A 22,602-nucleotide genomic window follows, 5' to 3' on the forward strand; every position below is an offset into this window, starting at 1 on the left:
AGCCACCTGTCATTTTAACCACAGCCCCCTCCTTTTAAACTGTAAATTCATCATTGTGTGGAAGGGCCTGTCTCATGTGCCTTGAATCACATCTGCAAGGACCTAGTTGATGAGTAAGCAAACTCATGTCAGATACCAATTTTTAGTAAAGTAAAAATTAGTATCCTGTTATCTGGCATTTTACTAACTGACATTTCTATTAACCAGAATTTCTGGCCAGCCAGTGGGACGCAGAAGGGAAGGGGGGAAGCTTGCATGCAGCAGCAGCCACTGCCACCCACCACCCTGTGCTGCTGCCACTCTGTGTGGTCACTGCCACCACCCCCCACTCTACATGTGTTGCCACCCCTGCCCCTCTGCATCCATTTGGAAACCCTGGTGCCTCAGCTAACCAGCATTTTTAGATTACTGGCACCCCCACATTCCCCACTCATGCCAGAAAACGGGGCTTTTACTGTAGTTACTTCTTTCAAATGTGAATAAATTAAATTAATCCCTAGCCTACTAAACAGTCTTGGCTAAAAGATAAAAATATCTCAATTATGTTTATATTAAATACCACAATTAATATATTAAATACCACAGAAATAACGTGATAAGGCTAAATACAGCTTGACACTACCTATACATAGAGATTACAAATGTCACGTTAGTAAAACAAGATTCTTATTTTACTAATATAGAAAACTTACATGACATTCCACTAACTCCTCAAAATATTGTAGGATTTTGACAAGTGTCAAAGACTTTCTAGCAGTATGAGAAGTGGCAGGTGAGATGATTATTTTTAAATATAAATAATACTTTACATGCATTTCTTTGGCTCTAAAATGATGTCTGTGGTATGTATTTGCTTTCAGCGATTACAAAGTACCTACTTTTAGAAAGGTGGCATGGAGATTTCTTTGCAGATTATTATTCTTTCTTGTGAATAAATTAAAATTACTTGAAAAATCTATTCTTATGGTAGAGACATATCTGTAATGAACTACTGTTGAAACTTGTTATAATGCAATTAGTTGTATGCTGGTAACCTTAAGTTTGCCTTGTTCAGTGTGTCTGATTTAATAAGATTGTGTTTTGTTTTGTTTTGTCTTTAATCCAAACTTAGCAGTGACATATCAGATATCCTTTCTTCACAGTCTGTGACTTGTATTTCTGCATAATGAAAAGGAGATTAATATTAGTGAGCAGTAACTGGTACCTCTTGCTGTATGCTTTCTTATGGAAAATAGAAGGTTTAAAAAGTAGCACAATATGTATTTTGATATAAGAGTATCATTTGTGTTATTGAAAGGCATAATATATGTCTTCCTAACAGGAAAGAATTGTGCTTCAAGTAAAATGACATCATGCTGCCTCCCACAGAGGGATTCTGAAGGTTTCTCAAAAACGAAACTCAGTGGTAAGTGATAAAAGTAGTTTGTGGTGGTAAAAATACTTTGTGGCAATTCAGTTTTTATATTTAAATATATATTAACATGCACATTGAATCCTTGTTACTCATGTTTTGATGTTAAGAGCATACATTCTCAGGTCATGAAGATGCTTACTTCATTTGCGATGCAGATGCACACTAAGCCACAGAATGCAGTAATTTACTCATTGTTCTACTTGTATTGTTTATACACCATGAGCATAGATTTAGCATTATTCTTTGACTCAGGGGTGTGGGGGGGACTATTTGTAACCAGATATTCTACTGATAATTTAATCATAGCTATTCCAACTCTGTAAGCACATAAACTTTGAGATTTCAGGCCTATGCAGTATCATAAAGGCTTTGGCCATAATTTTGAAATTTTCATGTCAACAGTAGGCTCCAAAAGCCATACTGAGGCAGCCAGATATTTAGAAGCTGTGTTTGATCAGTAGTTTGTTTCTTCCCCCCCCCACCAGATCTTTCAATGTTATTTTCCTGCTCCAAGACCAAGACCTGTTTTTCTTTTTATTAATAACTTGGCAGACAAATTGTCTACGCTTCACTTGTATTATTAGTGTATGCATTTCATAAGTGTTTGTTATAAAGTGTTCAAGTGCCTGTTGAGTGGGAGACTATGCTGGAACTCAGGAGACCTGGATTTTGTTCTTAGGTGACGGGAAGAAACTTGCTTCCCATGCTTTTGACTCGCGGGCAAATATAGTACCCATCTTCAAAACAGGCTAAGAAGAAGGTCTCAGGAATTCCTGAGAAGTCATTTTGAGCGTGATACCTGGAAAGATCATTTATCAGGTTTTCAAGGAATTTAGTTCTGAAGCACCAAGAGGAAAACAAGTTGATCAGGAACAGCCATGATGGATTCACCAAGAGGAAGTCATGCCCTGACCAATCTGATTTCCTTCTAAGATAAGATGACAAGCTCTGTGTATGGCTAGGCAGAAATAGTCCAAAATCGATAAGATAATATTTAACAAGGATAAGTGAAAAGTCCTTCACTCGACAGAATGATTTCAGGCACAGATACAGATGGGGAAATGAATGGCTAGGCAACAGTGCTGCAAGGAAGGACTTCAGCCCTATGTGGCACTGAGGCCTCACCTGTAGTAGCGTGTTTAGTTTTGGGGCCTACATCTCCAGAAAGATGCGCACATGTTGTAAAGAATCTAGTGGAGAGTGACAAAAATTGAGACCTGGGAAATGAGACTTGTGAGGAAAGGCTGAAATAAATAATATTGTTTAGTTTAGTGAAGAGATGACTGAGTGGTGATTTAATAAGTCTTCAAATGATGGAGATGGCCTTTTGTCTGTGGCTGTAGTGGACAGGACTGGGAGCAATGGCCTCAAACTGAAGAAGAGGAAATTTAGTTTGGAGATTAGGGGGCATTTTCTGATTGTGACAGTGGTTAAGCATTATGACAGGCTACTTACAGAAGATGTGGAATCCCCTTCCCAGGAAATGTTGAAGAGCAGGTTACACAAACACTAGACTGGGATAGTTTAGCCGGGGATAATCCTGCCTTGAGCAGGGGGCTGAACTAGATAACCTCATCAGGTCCTTTGTAGCCCTATTTTCCTATGATCTATATGATGGACTATTTAAAAAAAAATAAACTAGAACATCATAAAATACTTTCAGATCTATGGTATCTCATTTATTTATTTGTGTATTTGTTTATTTTGTGTTAAGGATATGTTTGGTTCCTCATTTAATGGGGAGGACATTCACAAATGATCAGAGTACTGTTTCTTTGAAGTAGAGGTCTTACTCCTCACATTGTATGCTTTGTGAAATATAGCTAGATGTGGCTTTTGCTGTAATCATTACATTAGCTGCAGTACAATAAAGTTTCAATTTACTATTATCACTGTGCCCTAAATTCAAGGAGAAGGAATAGTAATATCTCTGGCATGATGATAAAGTTGTGAATAAGCAATAACTCATATTATGACAGTTTAGTTATGAGATCCAAGGGTACCATTATGTGAAGTACAAAAAACAGATGAAGAAAATAACAGCTTTGAAAACTCCTTTGACTTTGCATCACTGAACCGTGTTTATTTCAATTTGTTGCAATTTAGATCTAGAATAAAAAAAGCTTTTATTTGAAAATGAGCCTATCCAATAATTTTGTATCCATGCTTATTCTAATCAAAGCTGATCTCTTATTGTTACTTTAGCCATACTATGTAGTGTAAGTTCCTATTCCTTGAGAGTTTAAAAAAAAAAAATGCAAGCAATTTCCAAGACATTGGAAATTCCAAATGATTGACATAATGGCTCCAAAACTGGAGTAAAAAAGGCAAAATCCCTTGGGACCCAGTATTTATAGTATTTTTACTTAGTCTTGGTTTGAAACTACCTGAAGTAGTACTTCAAGAAAGAATTAAGCATATAGGTCATAAGGTACTTCTCAGAACATCTTTAAAGCATTTTATAGTAACATGAGGTAGGTTTGCCAGGGACCATTCTTGTAACATTTTCCCAGTATTTGACTTTATTTCATAAATATGAATACAGAAAAAGTGAGGTGTATAGCCTGATATCTGAAAGGGAACAAATTATATTAGGCATGGAAAAGCAAAGTTATACCTAAGTCTTTTTCCATAGGGGGTAAACCACCTTGCAATAGCTTTCATATACCAGAGTGTAAGACCATGCACATATGGCCAGTTGCTGAGGAACAGATGGCAGACTGTAATCCCTTCCTGTCTTTCCCTAATAGTAATTTATATGCATACCCTTGCTCCCTGAAAAGTAAAGTCTAAAGGTGCTCTTTGCCATTTAGCTAACTTGCAATGAAAGCCAGTGGAGGTTGGGTATCTAATTGTCATTCATGTCTTTGAAAAAACACTTTACCTGTATTAATGATCTGAAACATGTAAATTTAGGTAATTCAGATGAAAGGAATAAATCCAAAACCATCTTTAAATTTGTCCCAGCTTTCCCCCAAGTGGCTATAGTTCAGATTCATGATTGTTAATTGACTAAAATAAAGCAGGCAAAAAAGGTTGTAGAGCAGTAGTTCTGGAACTTTTTTTAGACTTAAGGCAGCCCTTGTGCAATGCCAGCTTTTAGCTTTCACTTTTTTTGGTTTTGTTTTTTACTATGGAAAATTAACATAATTCTCCCATTGAAAAGAACTCAAACTACAATTGAGGAAAGAAATGTGCTAGACAGTATGGGCATGTGTAGATGAAACGGGGGCCCTAAATTTAAGTGGTGGGTTTTTAAAAACATTGCTTTAGTTTAGGGCAGGGTAAACCCCTTTGTGTACTTCCACGTCTTACCTGCCTCTCCAGCAGTGGGAAGGGGAGGTTGAGCTGCCGGTGGGCGGAGCAGTCCCTGGGCTGTGGGGGCAGCGGGAAGTGCTTTCCTCTGTGGCAGTGGTGCCCCCCCCCCATGCAGCACATACCCACAGGCACCTGGCTCAGGCAGTCCTGGGGGGCACCACATCCATGGAGGGAAAGACGGGGTCCCCACACAGCACATGCAGGCAGGCAGGCTCGGTTGGGGGTGGGAATGGAGATCAGGCTCACTGCCTTCCCCCCCCCCCCCCCCCAGTGGAGCCTGCTTTCCCGGGGTGCTGCCAGGATGCTTGCACAGCCCCTGAGCTGCATGAAGCCTGGTGCTTTGCTTCGTGGCTGTAGGGCAGTAAACTAAAGCTCCTCAGAGGTGTTTTAGTTTGCTGCGCTCCAAAGTTATTTTAAGGCACATTATGCTGCTGAATGTGGTACAGCAGCTGGAATTAATGTGTAATATGCCGCTGATGTGTGCAAACACTAACACCCATTAAAGCAGTACAAAAGCATTTAACCCACTTTAATGTGTTGTGTACACATGCTCCTTGTTTTGTCTACACATGCCCTGAGGTAACATTTTAGCTTTTATGTATTGAGAGAGTGATTTTTGAGTCAGCTGGCAAGACTGGTAATGATCTTTAGACAACATTTCTCTAAAAGTTGTAGTAGCCAGAGTAAATGGTATAAGAAAATGCAAGTAAATGATAAAAAATAATGAAGTGGTAATCGCAGCTATATGCTTAGTATTTGCAATAGGGCAAGGGAGGTCATGTTTTAATCACTGAACCTAGAGACTAGTATAAACTTTTATGGAGATGAAGCCCCTAAGTGCTAATTAGATGCTGTAGCTTCTGTATAGAAATGTTGTGTCTTCAGTTCTATTGTATTTCTGTATACTAATGAAAATTGTACAACATAATGGTTACCTAAACTACTCCCATCCAGAATTCCTTGACTTTAATTCCCATGTCCTATTTTCAAGTACTCTTAAAAAGGTAAATATTTCTGTGCTATCTATTTATATAGATCACAGGTTATAATTTGTGATAAAGCATAGTACATCTACTAATTAAAAAGAGAACAAATAAAAGCTTTTACAGCTCTGTCACAGGACACTTCCATGCCCTGTGCCTAGAAAGAGGGACAGGTGCTGGTTGCCAGGGCAACCACAGTTTGGTCAGCTGAGCAGAAGGCGGCAGGGCCTGGCCTATATAAACAAGCCAAGCGGAGGCTAGGAGTTCAGTTCCCCTCTGGCAGCTGAGGAAGAGGGAGCTCTGCTGGGAGTAGGCAGCGCAGAGAAGCCTGATGGCTTGAGCAGCGTCTGCTTGATGATACTGGGTGGAGGAAACCCTGGTAGGGATATGAATGAAGGTTAGCCAGTTGGCTTGGAATTTATGTTGTAACACAGAAGCGTGAGTTTTTTGTTTTGTAGTTGTGTAAGACTGGAGGACCAGGTGAGGCTGTAGGGGTTGGAGGAGGCCTCATAGGAGCTCCCCGGTAGAGTGTGGGGTTCCTGGCGCTGGAGAGGGTGCTGCATTTTGGGGTGTATCAACCCCGGCCCCAGTGTGGGCAGTGTTGTGAGGGGAAAAGCCCCAGTGCGGGCACAGGCGAGAAGCCCCAGCAGGGCTCAGGACCTGAGAAGGGGGTCTGGGGGGGGCCAGGCATGGCTATGGGTACCTGAGCCCCGGTGAGAAGCCCCAGTGGGGCATAAGACCCGAGAAAGGGGTCTGGGGGCCAGGCACGGCTACGGCCACCTGAGCCTTGATTGTGTGAGGCCCCAGTGCGGGCGGGAATCACGAGGCGAGGCCAGGGAGCACCCGTGAGGGCACAGGCAGACAGTTGAGACAAGCCAAAGGACCTGTGAGGGCCCGGGTGACTGTAGGACCCATGCGTAGCCCCAGAGGCTATAGTGCACAGTATTATCAAAGGCAGGGCACTGTGCCAAAGGGGGTAAAAAGGCAGCCTCCCTTTACCAATAATTAACATCAAAGACATGGTGGGCGAGATAGTGAGGGTGCATTGAAACCGATTTGGCACGGTAGGTAGGGGGCACTAGGGGAGTTAACGGCACCCCTAGGTCGCACCTTGCCACAAGCTCATACAAGCATCCATCTTTTTACATATACATTTTATTCATATTTACAACTGGTTTGCAGCTATACAGGTAACTTCAGTGGCAGGCTTCCAGACTAAATCACCACTCTGGCAAATGACTTCTTCACCTGCTTAGAGCCTTATTGAACTCACTGGGGTGCCATGCAGGCTTTCAGATGTGGCCTTATATAGTCAATTGCTTGGCCAGGGTCTAAGAGTTTCATAATCCTTTTGCCTTATAAAAAGACAAGATTTATTCCAAGAATAATAAACCTTTCACTTCAGAAGATGGAAAGAGCAGGTCTTCTTGCTGACATAAATATAGTTCAAACTGCAGTGAGGGAGTTTTAGGAAAAGGATCACTTCTTAATTTGCTGAGCACAAATTTGGGGCACATCATTATAGTTGTCAGCTCAAGAGTTTCCTTAGTCTCCTTTTTCAGCTCTCAGGATCTCATGTTTCTGACTAGAATCCTCCCTGAGCCTCACACTGTAGAGGTATATTACTGCTGAATACAAAAGAAGACATACTCAGCTGCAAATTCCAATTGGTTATTGAACAGACTCTTACAGTAATCTTTCTAGTATCCTTGATAGGTTTCTACAGTACTTTGCACCTTCAGATTTACAACATTTTCTCTGTAAACATATATAGCTCTAGAAAAGTTTGCTTAATTTAAACAAAGAGAAATTCACCAGATGTACAAGGCCTGTATACAAAGGGAACGTGTGTGCGTGTAACATTAATTGATCTTAAAAACTATTTATTAGCTTTAAGTGGTACATGGAGAACAATTTTGCTGTCTGTCTGCATATAGGCAAATGCCACCTTAAATTGAAGTAGGTTACATATTAAAGATAGGAAATGGTGAAATGGAAAAAATCTTCAGGGTACCACATGGGTGTTGAACATACAGCCAGTGGCCAGATCTAGCCTATGGAGTCTTTATATCTGGACTGCCAGACAGATGGTGTGGTTGGGAGTTGGCTTACCACAGAATGGGAGCCAGTGGCACAAGCATAAGTGAGAGCTGACACGGCTCTGGTAGGGTGCCCACTGATGCATCCCCAGAATATAGGGTGCCCCTTCATAAGGGGGGGACCACAGGCCCCCTCAGGCAATCAGTGGTGAGAGGCAGGACCACCACCTCCTTGGTCAATCAGCAATGAGGGGTGGGGCCACTGGGTCCCTGAGCTAGTCAGCAACAAGGGGCATAGCCACCAAAGAATGGCCACCTCCCTTCCTCCCTGGCTGGTTCAGAAACCTACTCTTCCTGGCTGTGCATTGCCCTATCTCTAGGCACAGCCAATAGAATTGGGAGTGCTCTCTCTGTCTCTCTCTCTCCCTCTCTATGTATGTATGTATGTATGTATGTATGGAGACAGCAAAGTGATGCACCTGGGAGGAACAACCAGCACTGTATCTACAGGTCAGGGAACTCCCTTCTTGTCAGTACAGAGGCAGAAAAGGATCTTGGAGTTATCATTGACTCCAAGATGAACATGCGCCGGCAGTGTGGGGCTGCAGTCAGGAAGGCCAACCGTACCTTGTCATGTATCCACAGATGCATCTCAAGCAGGGCCAAGAAGGTGATACTCCCCCTCTGTGCGGCACTGGTCAGGCCGCAGCTGGAGTACTGTGTCCAGTTCTGGGCACCGCACTTCAGGAGGGATGTGGACAACATGGAGAGGGTCCAGAGGAGGGCCACTCGCATGATCAGGGAGCAGCTGGGCAGGCCCTATGAGGACAGGCTACAGGACCTCAACCTATTCAGCCTCCACAAGAGAAGGCTGAGGGGGGATCTAGTGGCCTGTTACAAACTAGTCAGAGGGGACCAGCAGGCACTGGGGGAGTCCCTGTTCCCCCGAGCACTACCAGGAGTGACTAGGAACAATGGTCACAAGCTGGAAGAGGGTAGATTTAGGCTAGATATCGGGAGACGCTACTTCACGGTCAGGGTGGCTAGGATCTGGAACCAACTTCCAAGCGAAGTGGTGCTGGCTCCTACCCTGGGGGTCTTTAAGAGGAGGCTCGATGTACACCTTGCTTGAGTTGTTGACCCCAGTACTCTTTCCTGCCATGGCAGGGAGTCGGACTAGATGATCTACTCAGGTCCCTTCTGAGCCTAGAAACTATGAAACTATGTGTGTGTATATCATGCTTATATAAGCTACGGTTTTTTTTTCATGTTCCTGAAGCATAAACTTGAAGAACAAATCCAAAAATGATGAGAGTTGGCAACACTGATCATACTTGCTTACTTACACCACCTGAGGTCTGTTACTATATTCAGTGACTAATATCAAACATCAATATACATTAAACAGAAAAAAATCCAGGAAGAAGGTACTAGGAACCAAAATTCCCATCTGAGGTGAATGTTCTAACCATGAGGCTACAAAGCCTTTAGTCTCTCATCTGGTCCTGTGAATTTTCCATTCATTTTATATTTAAAGTAGGTCAGAAAATTATGCATTGCCTATAAGAAGAATTATATCAAATCTTTCCTGAACATAAGTTTCCAAAGATTAGAGAACTATTGTAGATGAAAGTGACAGATTTTTTTTGTGTGTGTGACTGCATTCTATTGCATGCAACTACAAATGAACAAGTTCAATGCTAAAACTTAAGTGTAGTATTATTCACATTCATTTGTATACTCCAATTGTGTGATAGGTTGTTGCTTTGAAAAACTTGTAAATAGACACGCACAAAAAAGAAATGAAGATACAGTGAAAACGTGACTGAACTGAATAGTGGCCTCTAGAATGCTTATGGCCAACTTCTTAGAGATAAGGTGGTTGTTTTCCTTATTTCATCTGGCTTATGAACAATTTACTGCAGGGAAGGAGATGAAAGTTCTATATATTTGAGATATTAGAGTGATTCAAAAGAGGAAAACCATGCCTGGAGGTCTGCAAATAAGAACATTCAGAGAATAAGTGCTTGAGGTCTAGAGACAATAGAGGTTGAAGGGATTAAAGTAGTTGCTGGGATGGGCAGTTTTTTAGAATTGTCTAGTTAATTAATTAAAATGCAGATTAATTCTACCAGTACACATAATGTTTCTTCAGAGGGAGCCTGAGTCTGTAGGCCAGTGATGAAGGCAATCAGCTGATAGCAGGGAGGTGGGAGGTTCCAGTTCCTTCTGCAAGGGCAGCTTGTGCATTATGCATTAAGCATTCACTGGATAAAACACAGAAACAATGTTAGGAACAGGAAAGGCAACTCAGAGCTTCCCCTCTCGGGTGAGGGGAGAGCAATAATGGATGATAATGTTTCCCTTCGATCTCTCTTTTTGATCCCATTATTTTCTCATTCTATTAGCACAGTTGCACAGTTTCAGTTGGAAAGCCTTGTCTCTACTATGGTAGTTAGAATATCTCTCTTTTTGAGGTGACATGTCATTCTGAGTCTCCACAGCATGAGAGATTTTAAATTACAATTCCCCACTTTCTAGGCAAGTGCTCTTCCCACTAGCCTGTTAAAAAGCTATGCTGATACCACCAAAGCTTTTTAAGCAAGGCTGTCAAAAGATTAATAAAATTTAGATTGTGATTAGCTACACAATTAAAAAAAATTAGTTGCAATTAATCACTATTTAATCACAAAGCTTAAACTCAAAATTATTTACATAATTTGTATGGCTGGGGGGGGTGTGGAAGGAGAAATTTGTGAAGGTGTGGGAAACTGTGGGCGTTGTGGGATTTGGAGATGGGAAGGGGTGTCTCTGCATGCCCTGGCAGGATCTGGGGTACTGTGGGTCAGGAATGAGGAGCACAAGCAGTGGGGGCTGTGGCTTGGGAGTGAGGGGTAGGCACACAAGCACACGCTACCCAGCAGGTAATTTTGTGAAGGTAGAGGGGTGGGGGGCAGATTGGGGTCCCCATGGTGAGGGAGGGAGTGAGGCAGGTGTTGGGGTAAATGGGGCCCTGGGACAGGGACAGGCTGTGGGATGGAGCCACAGGTACTCATTCAGGGGGCTAGAGAGGTATGGGGGCAGCTCCCCACTACTTTGTGTACCCCAGGGGAGGTATGGGGGGCACACCCCCAAAATTTGTGAGGTGGGGTGGAGGCAGGCTGCCTGCTGTAGGCTACGGATATGCACCCTGCTGCCTTTGCCCTGGAAACCGCTTGCTGGCTACACTGTGCATCCTCTGCCTACCTGGTGGCAGGAGGCACAACATGGTGTTGTGGGGCTCCCAGAGTAAAGGCAGCAGGATGCAGAGCCCCAGCCTGCAGCGGGCAGCCTGCCTCTGTCCAGTGTACATATCGAGGGGAACATACAGCCCTTATGCCTCCCCTGGGGGTGTGCACAGCCATGTGGAACCATCCACCCCATGCATCTAGACAAACTGTCTCAGGCTTCATCCCACAACCCTCCCTGGCCTTGGGGAACCATTCACCCCAGTGCCTGCCCCTGCCTCTACCCCAATCCCTCCCTCACTGTGGGGGTCTTGGTCTGTTCCCTCCTCCCCCTCCACAGACTTATTAGCATGGTGCAGCTCTACACAGCATGCAGGTTGAGGTATGTATGTGTGCACCCCCTCCACCCTGATGCAGCCACCCATAGCCTACTGCCAGGCTTCCTTGTTGTCCCTTTCACTGTGCCTGCTGCCCTACTAGGCAGCTCAGAGGTGGCGGACCAGAGCCCAGTCACGGGTTCAAGATAAAATGCGTGATTAACGGGTTTTAAAAAAATAACAACACAAGAATGAATAAACATGTTATTTGAGTATCTTAACTGTGATTAATTGATAGCCCTACTTTTAAGTTGAAGTGGCCTGGCAGTTTACCCACAGTGGAATAATATGTCTTGCAAAAAATTCATGTGCAGGGGCATGCTCTGTAGCAGGCTGGGGCTCAGTGTGGGTACTCCACATTTGTCTCACTGCATGAAATTTTGGCATGGTTTACACTGCTTTTTTTCCCAGGGTGTGGTGTTGTTGTTGCTCTTTTCTTTTTTTTTCCTACTGAGAAATCCCGGTAGCAAATTAGGCCTACATGCTGCAAATTTCCAGTGCTGCATATGGTTTAACGTGCAATGTGTGTGGTTTGTATTAGTTTCATAGTTAGTAGGGTCGGAAGGGACCTGAGCAGATCATCAGGTCTGACTCCCTCCCATGACAGAAAAGAGTATTGGGGTCAAACGACCCCAGCAAGGTGATTGTCAAGCCTTGTTTTAAAGACCCCCAGGGTAGGAGCCAGCACCACTTCGCTTGGAAGTTGGTTCCAGATCCTAGACGCCCTGACAGTAAAGTAGCACCTCCTGATGTCTAATCTGAATTTACCCTCTGCCAGTTTGTGTCCGTTGTTCCTAGTCACTCCTGGTAGTGCTCAGGGGAACAGGGACTTCCCCAGTGCCTGCTGATCCCCCCTGACTAGTTTGTAACAGGCCACTAGATCCCCCCTCAGCCTTCTCTTGTGGAGGCTGAACAGGTTCAGGTCCCGTAGCCTCTCCTCATAGGGCCTGCCTTGCTGCCCCCTGATCATGCGAGTGGCCCTCCTCTGGACCCTCTCCATGTTGTCCACATCCCTCCTGAAGTGCGGTGCCCAGAACTGGATGCAGTACTCCAGCTCCGGCCTGACCAGTGTCACAGAGAGGGGGAGTATCGCCTCCCTGGACCTGCTTGAGATGCATCTATGGATGCATGGCAAGGTGCGGTTGGCCTTTCTGACTGCATCCCCACACTGCCTGCCCATGTTCATCTTGATTCCAAGATCTTTTTCTGCCTTTGCACTGATGCGAAGGGAGTTCCCCAGCCTGTAGGTATGGTGCTGGTTCTTCCTCCCCAGGTGCATCACCTTGCTCTTGTCAGTGTTGAATCCCATTGTATTCTCATCCACCCACCCCTGTAACCTGTCTAGGTCTGATTATAGCCTATTCCTTCCTTCTAGTGTGCCCACATCCCCCCACATCTTAGTGTCATCAGCAAATTTGAACAGGGTGCTTTTTACCCCCTTGTCCAAGTCACTAATGAAGATGTTGCACAGTGCAGGCCTGAGGACTGAGTCCTGTGTAACCCCACTGCTGAACCCCACTCCTTCCAGATTGAAAATGACCCATCCACTACCACTCTCTGGGTGCGGACCTCCAGCCAGTTGGCAACCCATTTGACTGTGTAGGTGTTGACACCACAGTCCCCCAGTTACTTAAGGAGAACAGGGTGAGAGACAGTGTTGAAGGCCTTCCGAAAGTCCAGAAAGACTATGGCCACTGCTACCCCTGCATCTAAGAATTTGGTGACCTGGTCATGGAAGGCCACCAGGTTGGTCTGACAGGACCTGCCTCTAATGAACCTGTGTTGGTTGCCCCTAAGCATAACCTCCCCCACTGGCCCCTTGTGGATATGCGCCAGAATAATTCTCTCAAAAAGCTTTCCCAGGATCGAGGTAAGACTAACAGGCCTATAGTTCACCAGGTCCTCCTTCCTCCCTTTTTTCAAAATGGGAACCACGCTGGTCCTCTTCCAGTCCTCTGGCACCACACCAGAGCACCATGAGTTCTCGTACAGCCATACCAGGGGTCCTGCTATGACCTCAGCTAATTCCCTCAGCACTCTGAGGTGGAGATCATCCAGACCAGCTGATTTAAATACATCCAGTTTCTCCAGAAGTTGCCTGATTAGAACCTCCCTGACCCATGGCCTAGGTGCGCCACCTCTGGGGCCTGAGGGGGGCCCAGTGGGAGGACAGATCTGGTACCTGCTTAGGAAAATGGAGGCAAAGAAGTCGTTAAATAGGTTAGCTTTGTCGTCTGGTGTGATGACAATTTCCTAGCGTGTCTTGCAGGGGCCCCACGTTACCGGGTGCCTTCTTTTTGCCCCCTATGTATTTAAAAAAGGACTTCTTGTTGTCTTTTGATCTGGGTAGCTATCCCCAGTTTCATCTCTGCGTTAGCCTTCCTGACCGCCCCTCTGCATCTCTGAGCAACCTCAGTATAATCCTCCGTGGTGATGGCCTCTCCCTTCCATTGAGTGTATGCCTCCCTTTTAGCTAGGAGACATTCCTGGATGCTTTTGGTGAGCCATGGGGGCTTTTGTGCCCTCCTGCTCCCTTTGATCCGTGTTGGGATTATCTCCCTTTGGGCTTGGAGGATCGTCTCCTTAAGGACCAACTACTCTTCTTGGACACCTGGCTCCCCTCCCCTCCGGGACCTCAGTGCTTCCCCAACTGCTGTCCTTGGCTCATTGAAGTCCACCCTCCTGAAATCCTAGGTCTGCTGCCTTGCTGCAGGGCTTTGCCATCTTGCGCTGGATGGTGAATTCCAGCAGGTGATGATCACTGTCGCCCAGGTGGTCGAGCACCCATGGGCAGCACCAGGTCCAACGAGGAGTCTCCCCTGCTGGGGCTGTGCACCTCCCTGGTTAGATGGAGGTCCTGCATTTGGCCTAGGAACCTACGTGATGTCTGGAAAGTTCAGGTCACCCATGATGACCATGTCCTTTGGTCTAACTACTTCCGTGAGCTGACTTAAGAATTCCTGCTCTAGCTCTTCCCCTTGGTTGGGTGGTCTGTAGTAGACCCCCACTGTTAAGTCTCTTTCCCCTTGACTGCCTTGTATTCTAACCCAAAGCACTTCGGTGCGCCCCTCCTCTGACATGCCTGCGTGTGTGGATGAGGACCTAAACATCATCTACAATCAAAAAGGTAGGAGTCTAGTGAGAGAAGTCACTTCTAGGTTAGCTAGCAGGGGCTTTTTCAGTTGCAATTTTGATCTTAGGCACCTCAATTCTGTTTAAGTGTTGTTTTAGGTACCCAGCCTTTTCATGGATTCTACCTGCTTGGCATTTTGAAATTATCTTGAAAAGTACCTATATGCCTCTTTAATCACCTAAATATCTCAAATATGGCACATAGTAGCATTAGGACATAACAGTGCAACATACTGCACCTATCCCATTCTATGTCATCTTCAGGCAATCTAGCATACTGATGCTAATCAATACCCTAAAAGCAAATTGATACAACTGTGCAGTAGGGCTGTGTAAAATTTTGTTAGGTGTTTTGTTTTGATGCTGCTTAGACTCGTTTCAAGCTCTAAATGGCAAAATCAAAATGAAATGAAAGGCTTTGAAACAGGCTTGAAATGAAATGAGAGCAGTTGAAACAGGAGTGACCAGGAATAACGGTCACAAGCTGGCAGAGGGTAGATTGAGGTTAGCTATCAGGGGGCTCTACTTCACGGTCAGGGTGGCTAGGATCTGAAACCAACTTCCAAGAGAAGTGGTGCTGGCTCCTACCTTGGGGGTCTTTAAGAGGAGGCTAGATGTACACCTTGCTGGGGTCATTTGACCCCAGTACTCTTTTCTGCCATGGCAGCGGGTCAGACTGGATGACCTACTCAGGTCCCTTCCGAACCTAGAAACTATGAAACTATGAATTTTGAGATTCAAAGCTGGGCTTGCTTGCAAGGAAACAAAGTTAAGGAGAGGGAGTGGGAAGAGTGGAGAAGGACTGCTCTGATAATGACATGTGTAGCTGACCAGTGACTGATCTTTCCTTGAGGTCCCTTCTGATCCTGGTGCTCTGGGGGAGGGACAGAAAAAGCAGCACTTCTTAAACTGAGCTTTCTGCCTTGGGGTCAGTTACTGAGCTGTGTCTTCTGGCAACACAGCAGTGTCAGAGAGAGGCTATAATTTCCTACTTGCTTGCCTGTTCCTAGCAAGTAGGATTCATCAATACCTTTTTGCTTTGTATACCCTTTCATTTTATTATTATATTCATTCATTCCTTTCTGTGTATTCCTCCCCCAAAATCCTCTTTCTTTTTGTTATTCTACTTTTTCTCCCAGAAAAAGAAATTTGTGCTTTTTCTCACAGTGTGCATTCCACTCACTGTGCAGGGAAGCACAGCATATATTATAAGACAGAATTTATTCAGGAGCACATACTACATACATTTTATATATGTTATTTATTACATAAATGCATTTATGCATTACATAAACATACACACATACACATATATGTTACATACATTAGATTACATTACAGAAGAACACACAGATTTTTCAGCTCACCAAGGGAAACTCACTATGAGATGTGCTGGAAAGGCAGCTGGCAAACCTTCAGGGATAGGCAGAAGAAGGGGTAGAGGTGTAAGTTCTCCCTCCTCCCCCCCAACTGAGAGAGCTTCTTTCTTACAACTAGCAGGCATGAGGCTTCTATTTATACAGGCAGCAAGGAGAGGGAAGTAATGCCAGTGACACTCCCTGTGCCTGAGACTGCATTCCTTCCAAGAGTTGTAACCTTCCCTTCCCCTGCCTCCCACCACTACCATGACAACAAGAAGCAGCACCAGCATGATAGCCTTCTCCACCCCCATTTCACTTCCTAGGCTGAGCCTTCCAGTGCCAGAAGGAGAGCTGGAGCTGGATCTTAGTGCCCTAGCAAGGGAAATTCTGGGGAAGGAGGGGGAATCATCTGAGTGTGTGCTCCACACCCTTCAAGTTTCCCCTAGAGCCAGGTCTCCTTCCCCAGAAGGCACTTTCGAGAAGCTTGAGGTAGAGGTTGTGGAGGTAAGTGGCTCAGCTCAGTTCACTCCTCCTGTTTCTTTTCCCCCTCCTCAGCAGGCAGAGGAACAGCAAGTATCTGCACAAGCACCCGCATCCCAGAAGCAAGCGGGTACTGTGGTCTGGGATCATTTTGAGCTGGCAGATGATCCCACATACTCTATCTGCCTGCACTGCCGAGCCAAAACAAGCTGGGGCAAGGGAACAAAGCACATGAGAATCAGGGAAAAGCTGATGCATCTATGCAGGCACTAGCCGCTTGCCCTTGCTCTACCTCAGCCTGGCACCAGTGGGAGTATGCCCCAAAAATATGTCCCCCTGTCGCTCCAAAGCTTCCACCCCCCTGAAGCAGAGGCAGGCTGCCCTGGAACAGCAGGGGACAGCTGAACAGTAAGGGGGGGGGAGGGCATGTTGCAAAGCCAAGGAAGATCAACCAGAACATTGAGGAGATGCTTGCTGTGGATGGCCAGCCCTTCTCCTTAGTTGAGTGGCCCGGGTTCAGGAGGCTCATGGTGCTCGTGGCTCTACCATACCAAGTGCCTGCACGTACCGCCTTCAGCAGGACAGTGGTGCCCTCCCTGTATGAGGCATGCAGGGAATACTTGAGGGAGGAGCTGCACAAGGTGGGGCCACAGGTGGTCTTACACTTCACCTCGGACATCTGGAACAGCCAGGTTGGAGATCATGCATACCTCTCCCTCACAGGGCACTGGTGTGACCAGTCAGGTCATTGGTGGGTTCTCCTTCAAGCCAAGGTGATAGATGAGTCCCAGACAGCAACCGAGATCGTGAGGGCCATGAACTGCTCGGTGCAGGGGTGGCTCATTGGGCAGGGTGAGCTTGCCCACCTGTTCATGGTCACTGACAATGGGGCCAATATTATCAAGGCAGTTCATGATGCTAGCTTTGTTGGCATCCACTGTGTGGCACATAAGTTCCACCTCATTATCAGGGATGCCTTGGCGGGGGACAGGGCTGCCATTTATGGGGCCAGCACTACCAGCAAGCTCATTTCCAAATGCAGAAAGGTGGCAGGCTACTTCCAAGGAGAGTATCAAGGGGGGCAAGATGCTGTGCAACAAACAGGCAGAGCTGAACGTCCCACTGCACAAAATCATGCAGGGTGCAGAGACTCTGTGGAAATCCACATACCTGATGCTGGCAAGGCTGGTGGAGCAACAGAAGGCCATCCATGAGATGGCCTTGGTCGGGGAGATTGGGATCAGTGGCCCCTTAACAGAGCTGAGTGGGATAATATCTCTCAGATCTTGATGGTCCTCAAGCCCTCCCTCAGTGCCACCAAGAGCCTCAGCACTGACGAAGCCCTCCTTAGCCAAGTGATCCCTGCAGCGAGGGAAATTCAGAGCCAAATGGAGAGCTTCGTGGGGATCAATGTTCCTGGCTGGGGCAAGCTGTTGTCATGAAACGTGCAGACACTGGTGAGGAGGCTAAAGGAGGGCATCAGGAAACAGCTCAATCCCTTGTGGTCCAGTGTGGTCCACAAGCCCTGGAGTACCCCACTGCTCACATCTCACCAGGTTGAGTACAACCCGTCCACCACTACTCTCTGGGTGCACCCCATCAGCCAATTTTTTACCCATCCAACTGTGTAGGCATCAGTGTCACAGTTGCTTAATTTATTGATGAAGATGGGGTGAGAGAGTGTCAAAGGCCTTCTTAAAGTCTAGAAAGACTACGTCCACAGCAACAACATCGTTCAAGGATTTAGTTACTTGGTCATAAAAGGCAATCAAGTTGGTCAGGCAGGACCTGTCTTTGATGAATCCATGCTGATTGCCCCTGACCATGATCTCCCCTGCAGGCCCCCGACATATGTGCGCCTTGATGATTCTCTCCAAGATCTGCCTGAGTACCGAGGTGAGGCTTACAGGCCTATAGTTACATGGGTCCTCCTTCCTCCCTTTCTTGAAAATTGGGACCACATTAGCCAGTTTCATCCTGAACTCCCCTCCCCTTTGGGTCAGGGTCCCTTACGGCCTCACTTCCTGAGCTTGTCAGTCAGCTTTTCTGAAGTCGGCTATCTTGCCAGCCTTACAGTGGATGGTGAAGGTGATCAGCTTGTGGTTACTGTCACCCAGCTTCCCTTCGATCGTTAGGTCACTGATAAGGTTGTCCCCTGTTGCCAGTACCAGGTCAAGCAGTGCTTTGCCTCTCATTGACCTGTAGTCTTTTTTCATCAGATAATGCTCATCCACACACAAGAGAGCTTTGCAACCATTCGGATTTGGCTGGGTGCTCTTCCCATGAGATGTCCGGGTAGTTGAAGTCTCTCATGACAGCCATGGACTGGGAGCGTGCGGCCTCGGCTAGTTCCCTGGGAAACTCCTGGTCAAGCTCTTGATCCTGGGTCGGAGGTCTGTAGTAGATTCCCACCATTGTGTCCCCTGTGCCGTGTTCCCCACAGATTTTAACCCAGAGGGTCTCTAGTCATCCACCCTGAGTGCTAATGGCAGCTTGCAGGGGCACGTAGCTTTCCTTGACATAGAGAGCTAAAGAAAAGACGACAAATTTAGATGTTAGAAAAAGGGAAGGATAACTCCAAGGACCCACAGGCTTCAAGTTATAACATGAATTGACAATTTAAGTACATTTTTGGACTGATTAGTAGAACAGAAAAATCCTAGTATAATGGCTAATTTCTGTGTTGCCCGTATGCTTTTCTTGTGCAGTAAAATAATATTCTCACTGCAAGTATAGATTAGTGGTTTAAGAAGTAGCAATTTGTCTTTATAACAGTAAAATATCTTTATGCTGAGATTTGCTATTCTGAAGTTTATCTCTATGCTGACCAAACTCTGTAATGGACCATCATTCTTCCTGAATTAGATGACGATGTCTTTTATGATTCAGATAATATTGGTACATAACCCATTGCCAAAATTCCTTGGGAAAATTGAGTTATATTCTGTACATACACTACTCATGTTTGAGTAATTTAAGAACTTTGTTCTCACTGACTTTGGAGATTAATATAAGCATTATTTCGTTCTCTGTCTGATTTCAAACAAATGCCATGGGGCTTTAGGTTTAGTGATGCTGAGCAATGAAGAAAATAAATGCAATGTCCCATGGCACTCTGTTACAAGGCAATTCAAGGATAATAATAATTTATAAAAGGAGTTATAAACATTCAACACAAGTGTAAAGAAGCCTGAAGGATAAACTGGGGGAAGAGGGCAAAATCTTATAAATAAAATACAAGTTTTTAGAAAAGTTTTCTTTTAATAATAATTAAAATCAGGATGTATACTGAATACGAACTAGCTGTTAATGCATCCATAACTTGTTCTTTAAATAGCTTTATTTCTTTGGATGCATATCATCTTCAGTTACTTTGAAAATGTCATCTGTCCTTGGGGAATCTTCAGTCCTTCATTTGTTCTTTGAATGTTAATTGATTGGCTTGTTTGAATTAGGCTTTGCTTAGAAAGAGGTTAACAATGAAAGTTGGTGGGAAGGTAACAGGCCTTAGCATATTAGCTAAAACTGCCTGAAGAGTATTGCTCATCAATTGTTGTGTGCCTGTCTATATTTTTCTGCGTTGGTTGATATACATCTTCTAGGCCAAACATATATTTTGAAATTATATTACAAGATTTGACCAAAACACTGATTACTTCATCATAGTTTCTATTAAAGAAAATATCAATCCATAAAGCAGCCACTCTGTAAAAGGGTTGTTGTTAATATATATGTCTCTCTCTCTCTTTTCCTCTCTCTTTCTCTGTGCGTGTGTGTATACATACACACACTGCCTTAAAAGGAACACAAATTGGGTTTCAGGTGAAGAATATGTGTGTGTGTTTGTGTGTGTGTATGTGTGTTTCTGTGTGTGTGTATATATGTGTGTATATCTATATATACATATATGTGTATATAGATCTGTGTCTATATATCTAAGTTAGTGTTTCTATTTCAGTGATATTAACCAGTGCTAGGAAAATACCTTTGAAAATCACCACTATATTACACATTGATTTAATAATACTGTGTCAAATGCTTCTGAACCATTCACAGAAGAATTAATTTGAAACTGAATTATTTATGATGTAAAAATGAACAAGGCTATTATAACAGAGGTAGCAGACATTTTCAGCAGGAAAAGCCACAAAACTATAAATCTTTTCAAGACCAGTAAAAGCTATTTCTTCCAAAAAAACTGAGAGCAGATAGTAAAATGCATGTAACTGAAAATGAATGCCAAGGCATGAGAACACAATACAAAACTAAACAAATGGCAAAAAACAGATTTATTTACAATAAATCTGGAGACAATCACAGCAGAATGCAAAGGTGTAAAGCAGATGGGGTGCAATGCTATCCACACAAAAGACTGCAAAACTGTTGTGCCCAGCATAAATTGCAAAGGAATATAAAAAGATTTGTTAAAGAACATATAGCTGGAGGACAAAGCTCTGATGATGTTGCAGAAACAGAGTACTTAGAGACTTAATTTACAAAGCAAGGTTCTACAACAGATGGCTTTGCAACTTTTGAAGTAATTGTACAAACTGTGAATTTCAGTAAGGTTACTGGATATAGGAGTAGAGTAATTACAGCAAGGGTATACAAAATCATTGGTGACTGTCCAGTATTAAAATTAAAACCTAAACTTTTTTCATATAGTGAGTCTTATGTGCTCTTTGGCAAAAGTACACTGGGGATTTTATAGAATGAGAAATCTTTATTTGATATACTCTAATTCAGGCAATAATTTCGATTTGCAGGCCACATAGGGAGTTTTGGGGAGCTGTCATGGGCTAGGTCAGCAGCCCTACCATTCTCCCCCACAACACCTCACCAAACCTCCCTGTGTGGAATTGAAGTAAGGGTGGTTGGGGAGCTGGTGTGGGCACAGGCAGTGGAGGTTTTTTTAATCTGACAATTGGGGATTTTTTTTATCAGCGAAAGAGTTAATTGATAAGTGTTTAGTTAAAAAAATTAAATACTATTAACAAAAGTGAGAAACACCCCAAAATAGCCACCAGAAAAAAGCCTTCAATAATAATAAGTGTCCAGTAAGACATAGAATAATCTTAATCTCTGAAAGTGTCTATTAACTTTTTTTCTGGTGGCTATTTTGGGGTGATTCTCACTTTTTTAAATAGCATTTAATTTTTTGAAGATGAGACAATATTAGCTGCTGAAGCCAGTGACTTTTGCTATATAACCATTTCACTTGTGACTTAGGTATGATTACTGAGGCCAGGAAAAAGAGATTCATTCTCTCTGCCATTCCCATTGCATGATCTTTCTTTCTGTGTGCTCTGCATCATATGTAACTATATACACATAAAAGAAAATGGAAAACAGATATAAAATGAACAAACGATAACTTCTGTTGATTTCCTGGAAATGTGCAAGAGGTAGGTAGATATGTCTTCACTTTATGGCGTGTTAGTTTAGAAGGTTTTTTGACACTGTGAAGCTTGGAGTCATATAAGAACATAGATCAGTGGTTCCCAACCTTTTTTTTTGCCATGACCCACTGCTGGGAGTGGAGTACTGGCACAAGGAAGCTCCTGGCATGTGGCACAGCTTGTCTTTTGTGTGCGGCACCACCAACATTGCCCCCCAGGGCCCTCATTTGGGTTGTGACCCAAGGCTGGGAACTGCTGGCATAGATGGAAAGGTAACAGCAAAAGATGAGTAAAAAATGAAACCAATTTTATTAGTAGGAGAGAGAAAGTGTTAGAAAATTAGAAGTAAGAAAATATGACAAAAAGATAATAAACATGACCTTTTGTTAGAACTTAGGGGATTGCTGGGGGAAGGAAATACAAGGGTAAGAGAAATTGAAGAGTACTACATCCTAAAAAACTATGCTTCTCTAACACCATCATAAAAATAGCCTATATTTTTATTGAACCTTTTTTCCCTAAAAAGTAGAAGGAATTCAGAAATTTCAAATATAATATATCATTAGAATCACATTCTTGTAGTCCTCAGAAACATAAAGAAATAGTTTCACCATGGTTGGGTGGGTTTATGAAAACATCTAAGGATCCTTTGCACCATCCATTTAAAATTTTGAAAATCTACATGCAGTTTTTTTCTATGAAAACAGTTAAACATTATAAATAACATGAACTGTAATAATTCTACCCAAGTACATTAGAAGGATCCTTATAAAAAGTAATTATTGCATCCGAAAAGTTGAGAGAAGTGTGGCTTTCCTGTCAGGGAAAGAGTTATGTTTGCTGTCTACTTCTGGGAGAAAAGCAAAAAAATT

At 44.0% G+C, this 22,602-nt stretch overlaps 1 protein-coding gene across 5 annotated transcripts in view; it reads left to right on the forward strand.

The window, feature by feature from the left end:
- NLGN4X (neuroligin 4 X-linked) overlaps positions 1-22,602 on the forward strand; it is a 284,323-nt gene that overhangs the window by 50,300 nt on the left and 211,421 nt on the right. For 4 of the 5 annotated variants that reach the window (XM_090064060.1, XM_090064081.1, XM_090064077.1 and 1 more), the window contains one exon: positions 1,322-1,405. The exons of the other annotated variant lie outside the window; for it this stretch is intronic. The gene's annotated coding sequence lies outside the window, so the exon portion shown is untranslated. The remainder of the gene's footprint in view (positions 1-1,321; positions 1,406-22,602) is intronic. 5 annotated transcript variants of the gene reach the window in all.

This window comes from Crocodylus siamensis, chromosome 1 (assembly GCF_052110815.1).
Source record: "Crocodylus siamensis isolate JL-2025a chromosome 1, ASM5211081v1, whole genome shotgun sequence".
In the NCBI taxonomy this organism is placed as follows: Eukaryota; Metazoa; Chordata; order Crocodylia; family Crocodylidae; genus Crocodylus; species Crocodylus siamensis.